Below are 7,945 nucleotides of genomic sequence, written 5' to 3' on the forward strand. Positions count from 1 at the left end.
ATGACTCAATTTATCAGTTAAAGGTTTAAAATCAAACCTAGCAGCACTCTTGTTCCACTTTTCTCCACCCCCATTTTCTCTCCATTCATTGCCAGCTACTTCTAGCTATTTTAGTTTTTTTCTCATGTACCTGCACATTTATAAATAATTTGCTAATGTTGCTAATGCTTGATTTATCTGTTTTAGATATTATCTATTTACTCTGTATTATGCTCGTGAAGATTTTCTCTAATCATTCCCTTCGTCTCTCCCTTTCCTCTCAACATATTTATAGCACATTTTCATATTTATAGCCCATATTCAGGGTTTACATTATTGTGGCAATGTAAATATTATTTACTACTGAGCCAAACAAGTACTATATTTACATCTAGTCTATTATACAATGTTTTCCCCAGAAGTTAATAACTGTCTCTTTTTTTTCCATTTGCTTAGTGTTCTGTGAACCTATCACTAATTTTCCTTGCATCTTCTGACAGCTGTGTAAATGCTTCTCATACAGTTTTCCCCAAGTTCGAGATATTAAATAATACAGAATTCTCCCACCTAGCCCCTACTCCCAGCTTGGAGGCTTTCCTCCTAGAGTTCTCCAAACTCCCAGAGTCTGTATTGGTTCACTGAGTCTTCAGGGTCACTGAATAGTTGTTTTGGGATTCCTCTCCTGTGTTATTCTGGGGTTTGTTTTTCACTCTCTCCTTTCCTGGATTCCAATTTTGTTTATTTGTCTTTGTTGATTTGTATTGCTATACAGGAATACCCGAGGCTGGGTAATTTATAAAGAAAAGAGGTTTATTTGGATTGCAGTTCTGCCGGCTGTACAAGAAGCGTGGTACCAGCATCTGCTTCTGGTGAGGACCTCAGGAAGCTTCTAGTCATGGTGGAAGAGAAAGCGGAGCAGCCATCATATGGCGAGGGGAGGAAAGAGCGATGGGGAGGAGGTGCCAGGCTCTTTTCAACAACCAATTTTCCTGAAAACTAAGAGTGAGAACTCACTCATTCCTGTGAGAATGGCACCAAGTCAATCATGAGGGACCCACCTCCACAACCCATACCTCCCACCACGCCCTACCTCTACCACTGGGGATCAGCTTTCAACATGACATAGGAAGGGTCAAATATCCACATCATAGCACCTTGTTAGCTGATAAAATGTTTTGGGGGAAACACTGACTCCAGTTAGTCTTGAGAAAGGGTGCATAAGAAGTATATTTCCTTAGTCAGTGTTTATCTGAAAGTTCATTGTTCTACCCTCACACTTGATTAAAAGTGTGTGTTGGTATAGATGTAGACTGAACATGTTTTTTTTTTCTCAGAATATCAATTGTTATATTGTTGTCTGGCCTCAGTGTTGCTAGTAAGAGGGCATGATGGCATTTTTATTCCTTGTCCTTTGTTCTCTGCCAATTCACAATCTGTCCTATTTCTGATATTCTGAAATTTCATAATATTTGCTTAGGTAGTTTTTTGATTGTTGTTTTAAACACATGATGCTGGGCCTTCTCTGGAAACTCATGTCTTTCAGTTCTGGGAGATTCAACCACTTATTAGATTATTTCCACCCCATAATTCTCTCCACTTTCCCTTCTTGGAATTTCAGATGTTGGATAGATTTCTTTTTCTTCACTCTCATCTTTTTCTTTGGCCTTTCAAGGAGAGTTACTCAACCTTATCTTCCAACTGCTCTACAGAATATTTTTTATCTTGGCTAATTCCTTTTTTTCATTCTGATTATACTTTTTCATTGCATCTTATTCTTGTTTCATGAATGCAACACTTTCTCAAAACTTTCTGATGATGATAATGACTGTAGGGTTGTTTGTTTTTGTTGTTTATTTTTCTGCTCCCTCTATTGTCTCTATGTCTTCTCAGCCCTCAGAAAACGTTTATTTTTTAGTTCTCGTTTTCATAGTTGAGGTCTTCTTCAAATGTCTGGTGATCCTTAGATGTTTATTTATAATTAGGAAGTGGTACACTAAAAAGCTAAGAGGAGACTATGTACATGGGGTGGCTTGCCCCTCAGTAAGTGTTATCAGGATATGAGTGGGCTTACTTGATGAAGAACATTTCAGGTGGAGTCTCTGTGAATCTAGTCCCTAGGGCCAGTCAGTCTTTCTAGAGAATTATTCTTCATTTTCGTGCCTGGAAGGTATATATCTGGGCACTTGTGTTCTGGAAGCAGAGACAGAAAGGGCACTTGGAAGACAGACTTCCACCTAGTGCCTTGTTTTCAGCCTCACACCCTGTTGTTACCAGAATGTGAAGATTCTCTGGTTGAAGTTCTCTAAAAAAGACATGTTTACCTGCCTGGAAAGGATGGAGCAGGGGATGGGTTGGGAGAGGCCAGAGGGAAAGAGCTAGTGTTTGGTAAGCTGGGGTGGAGTGAGGGAAGAAGCGGATACATACTGTGTACAAATACAGACTTTTAGTCAGTACCTCTGCTCCAAGCCCCGGTCTCCCGCCAGCTTCCACGGAACCTGTGGTGTGCAGATGTCTAGTCTGTCAAGGGTTCTGTGGGTGAACTTGTGTGTTCTTTCATTACAGCCTCTCCTCCTTTGCTGAGGTAATTGCCATTTCCCCCCTCCAAAAATCTGACATTTCTTACCCACAGCTCTTACCTCTCTAGTTCTTGCTAACTTGTGGGTTTACATCTTTTTAATTCTTTTATTGTCATTTCAGTCAGGATTCAGGTGGGAGAAGAGAGAAACGTGTATACAATATTTACCATATCTGACCTAAGGTCTCTTATTTTTTTTTACATGGCTTTCTGAAATCACACATAGAGGCCCAGGCATAGAGAACATCAGGGGCTATAGTTCATAGCCAGTTTGCAGTAAACAAGAATTCCTTTAAGTCTTGGAGGCTGCCTCAAAGGGAGAAGCCTCACCCGGCTGTGGGGTCTCCTGGCCTCCCCTGCACTGGCTTGACAGTGCCAGAGGTCCCTCAGGGCATTGTCTCCCCTTGAGCAACTGCTGAAGTATCAGGCACAAGGGTGTGGGAGAGACAGACCTTTGGGATAGCTTTTGTGCAATGTAATTGAGGTCCAAAGCAGCATTTTTTCCTATTTCACCACAATGCTCAGACTCACTCCAAACTACCCCATTACATTTATTAAAGGGAAAAATAAGTGAAGAAACAAACCCGGGGTTATGTTTCATGGAAAGCTTGTCAAACAAGAAAGGCTTTTCCTTCTTATCTGCCTGTTCAACTTGTGAGTGGATTGTTAGCAATTAATATTTTCCAAGTTTTCACAAGTGTCCTGTAGAGAACTGGAGAGGAGCGATGCTTATTAAAAGAATGTGATAAATATAAACAATAGCAAAAGGCTTTGCAGTTAAGAAAGTGCCAAGTAGAAAATATTGTAAGACCAAAACAATCATAATAACTCCCTCCTCCCAACAAACAAAACAAAAGACATCACAGATAAAACTCCTTCTCTCTCTCCCTCTTTTTAACCAGGGAAGAAAATCTTGCTTGTGAGAAGCTGAATTTTGAAAATCCTTAAGAGATTTATTAGATATTGATTTGTAACTGCAATTTATTTTTTTCTTTTATCACTGCAATGTTCATTCAATGTCATTGTTATATAATGTGTCAATGGTGGATTAGAAACAGGCCTTCCAATTCTTTTTAGGCTGAGCTTGGCAAAAATTTAGATGCTCTTTGAAATATGAAAGTTTCTGTTGCAGCTGAATTGTGTCCTATACCTTCACCCCAACCCAATCTGACCAGTGTCCTTATAAGAAGAGGAAACTTGTTCACGGAGCACCAGAACAAGCATAAATAGAAGAAAGTCCCTGTAAGGATACAGCAAGATAGCAGAGATCTGCAAACCAAGGAGAGAGGCCTCAGGAGAAACCAATTTCCCTACGCCTTGATCTTGAAGTTCTGGCCTCCACAACTGTGAGAAAATAAATTTCTGTTGTTTAAGCACCACACAGCTGGTGATATTTTGTTGTGGCAGCTCTAGCAAATTAATATAGTTCGTTTTCCACCATATTTGATTTGAAATTTGGATATAACAACGAAGATCATAAAAATAGTAAGAATAAGATGCTTCTAAAAACTAACTTTTGCTAACAGTTGAAAAATCAGGTATTAGACCATGGTTAAGAAATTTGACACATGTGGAATGACATTGGCCCCATCGCCTGTGAGCTGAAGGTCTAAGGTGTTGAGTTGAGCTGAGCTGAGGTGGGGCTTGCAGCGTCAGGACATGGAGCCTTAGACTCTCTGTCCTGAGGGCTTGTCCTCAGTCTGTTGTCTCTCAGTCTGGCAGGGGGAAGACCCTGAAATAGAAGGTCTCAAAGGGAAAGGGAAGAGTAGATTGAGAGTGTTTCCTGGTGGCAAGTGTTCCTGATGGGAAGTGAATCAGGGGTCCATTCTGCCCTCTCAAACACCCATCAGCATGGACAGCAGCAGCCTGGGTTGTGGAATGCTGCAATGGACAGCTGGAGAAATGGCCTCTTACTCACACAGAAGATGCTTAATGGGCAGAGTGCCCTGGAGTCACCTGGGCCATCTTATTTCTCTCTTTCAGGCTGAGGAAGAAAGGAAAAAGTATGCATTCGTTTAACTAGGTACTCAAAGTGCTTGTATCTGGGCTAGTAACTCAGCTGAGGAAACAGCTGAGCACTGGCCTGTTTGTAGTCCCATGCCTGGAGGTTGCAGGTAGTCACAATTCGCCAGAAGCCAGTGAGAAAAGCTGGGCCATCATGTTTAGCCTGTATTCACCATAAGGAATTGTGTCACCCCCTCTGCGAGTGCAATGCTCATGCTGACCAAGGTCCTAGATCCAAACAGTGAACCACTAAAATGAGTAAAAATAAGGAGAGTTACAAAGACAGAAACAGAGAGGAAAGGAGGGAAGGGGAGAGGGACAGAGAGGGAAAGATGGAGATTTAGAGGGAAACAGCGAGAGACATGGGGAAAGCAGACAGAGAATAAACACAGAGAACCAGACAGGCTGGGGGAAAGCAAGTCCCCATGCCAGGGCTGAGAGGCTGGGAGATCCTCACCCACGCACTTCAGATCTGCACTCATCCCCACCTCTTAGACTGTTTAACCCATTGGAGCATCAAGGCTTAAGGAAGCCGTGGAGCCTTGTAAATGTGATGTGGTTTCTAATGGATACCCTGTGAATTCCCTGAAGTGGAACAAAAAGGATGTGGGAACCAAGTTAATATTTTTAGGTTTTATTTAAATAGGGCGTTACGCCTGGGATTCAGTCACGTGAGCTGGACATCTCATCCAGATGGGAGAGTCAAATCAAGAACCGAATCCTGGGGGCGGCCAGCAAGACTGGGGGCAAGGCATGTTCATTCTTCCTAAATGAGTCTTTATTGCAAGAGCGCTGCTTTCTCTCTGGTGCTTGTTAAATACTGTATTTATGCTGTGTATTTGTATACAGTGGGATTAAGGGACCAGACTGAATTACTGATGATGGTTGCTTGAAGGGGTGTTTGACTAGGAGATTTACACAGCATTCTTAATAATCTTTTTTATTTATTTATGGAATGTTATCATTCCAAACATACAGTTCTGCCATCCCTTAGGAAAGATGCTTTCTATTTGAGGGCCACCAGCTCTGCATGTTGATTTGAAAAGAGATAAAAGAGCATCTGGCCACCACAGCACAGGCTGCACTTCCCTCCCTCTTCATTATGCAGAGAGCTGATGCAATTTTTGCTTCTTTCCTATTTATACAAATAAAGACCACGATTTGGGAAATATGTCATGCTGGCATTAAACACCACCAATCTTGCTGGGTTGAAATGTACACGTTCCATTAACAACAATTATATTGTATAATTAAGGTTTTGATCCCCAAAGTCTGACTTGGAAGCTTTCTCAAATACCGATGGGTTTATCGAAGATGTTAAAATAAATATGCCCCTCCTGTTACCCTCCTCCACTTCCCCATTGCTCGCCCCCCTTCCAAAAGCACCACTAATACTTGAGTCAATGACTTGGTCTGCAGTAAAAGTGGGGTTCAAGTGCCCTCTAGTGACTGTGTGGAAATGAAAATAGAAAAGCTTTGAAAAGGTAGACAAATGCCTGCAAGCAGAATCATCGAACATTCCTGTACATTTGATGGGGCTCCTGTGTACGAGTCCACATGATCAACACTGGGTGCAGGCAGGTGATCTGGATCCCTCAGGATGAGGCTGTCCATACAATCCTGCTGTAATGGTACTCTCCATCATTCTTTTGTGGGCCTCTCAGTTCAAGTTTAGGTAGAAATTTCCCAAGGCATATGCAGTCTTGGCACACTCATGGGTAAACAGTCACAGGGAAAGGGCTAATGAGGTTCAAGCCCTTGCACCTGGGAGTGTCTCTTGACCCTTACTCCCCCACTGCCAACCCCACCACAGTCTTGGCACGTTTTACTCTTCTGGCAGCTGGAGAGAGCTCTGACCTGTGTCTCGTCAGTGAATGCTGGTGGTGGTGACAATAATGAATTTCTAATGGCAATTAACACAGTGACAGGGTTTATAAATTATAGATTATGACAACACTCCCTGCGATCTGGTTTTTTCCTTTGAAGACCACCTGGCTATCCATAACGGTCTCACCAGCCAAATCCTGTATTTGTGGGCCAAGACAGAAGAAGAACAACAATGAAAAAAAGCTGGAAATCTTAGAACAGACTCACATCTTAATGAGGAGAGTAAGTGTTGGCCCAAGTGCCCCAGGACTGAAGCAAATCAGAGAATGTTAGAATGAGGCACACCTGATTCAGCCGCTAAATAGTCTGGTTGGCTAAGAATCAGAATTGAGGCATTTTTCTTTTCTAGTTCTCTTTGGTGAGGATCTGTGAGCATCCAAATGATGTGAAGAGCAATATGGTTAATCTGCACTACTTCGTGAGTACATGTATTCTGAAGAAAGTTGTGGTTGAGAAAGGTGGGGATGGTCACTGCTCCATCATTCCCAGACAGGACTGGCAGTGTGTGGGTGCGTTGACGTGTTTCCTTGCTGAAAGTGAAAATTGGGTAGATTTTCTTCCAGAAGTGAATGGTGGTGGAAGCATGATTCCTGGTTAGGCCTACACACATAGCACATGATTCTGTATTTAGTTACTCTTTAGAATCCCTAGGAGAAAACTGGCTCAGGATAGAAAAGGGAAGTACATTGAAAATTTTGGTAGACTTCCTAGAAATGTGGAAGCATGCGCAATTTGTGGAGCTGAAAATGTTAAGGGGATTGAACAGATAATAAACTCATACTAATACTAAGGTGAATAGGGCAAGACGGATTATTTTGGGAGACTCCTGTGGCAGAAACTATTGACTACTTATCCCAAATCAACCAGACCCTTCTTCCTTCTTAGTAGCATACTGCATTTGTTTAGAAACTGGGTTTGTAGGAGCTTCAGAGACCCCTCCCTAGCCCTAGAGGCAAATACTGATTACAGCAAGACAATTGTGGGAGGTGTATGGGAAACCTCTAGGAAATGTTTCTCTTGAAATCCATAAAGGGAAGCCTGGGAGGAATACTTCCTCTTTGCTGGATGTGGCGTCTGCTTGTACCATCTGGAATTGCTATAGCCAACTTACAAATACAGATGAAAGCTTTATCAACCTGCTGAGTGCAGCAGAATGGAAAGATGCAAAGCACCCTGATCTTGGGAACTGGCCACCTTCAGACTTCTTGCTACATCAGGTAACACAGTTCTCTCATTGTTTAAGTCACTTTCAGTTGGGGTTTCTGTTACTTGGAACGGAAAGCATCTTAACTGATACCACCACTATTTGAAACAGTGTATAACAAGAATGTTGTCTTTGAAAAATCAACACCATCAGAAGACAAGTGCTGATAAAGCAATTAAATACAGTGAGAAGGTCTTTAAGATCCCAGTTAGTTCTGACATGCCATGCTCTAATCTGTGGATCTTTGTTATGGAAGAAAATAGAAGGACAAAAAAGTTCATGGAAACTTTTGGGCT

Source organism: Rhinopithecus bieti, unplaced genomic scaffold, assembly GCF_001698545.2.
Source record: "Rhinopithecus bieti isolate Rb0 unplaced genomic scaffold, ASM169854v2 scaffold_13577, whole genome shotgun sequence".
Classification (NCBI taxonomy): Eukaryota; Metazoa; Chordata; class Mammalia; order Primates; family Cercopithecidae; genus Rhinopithecus; species Rhinopithecus bieti.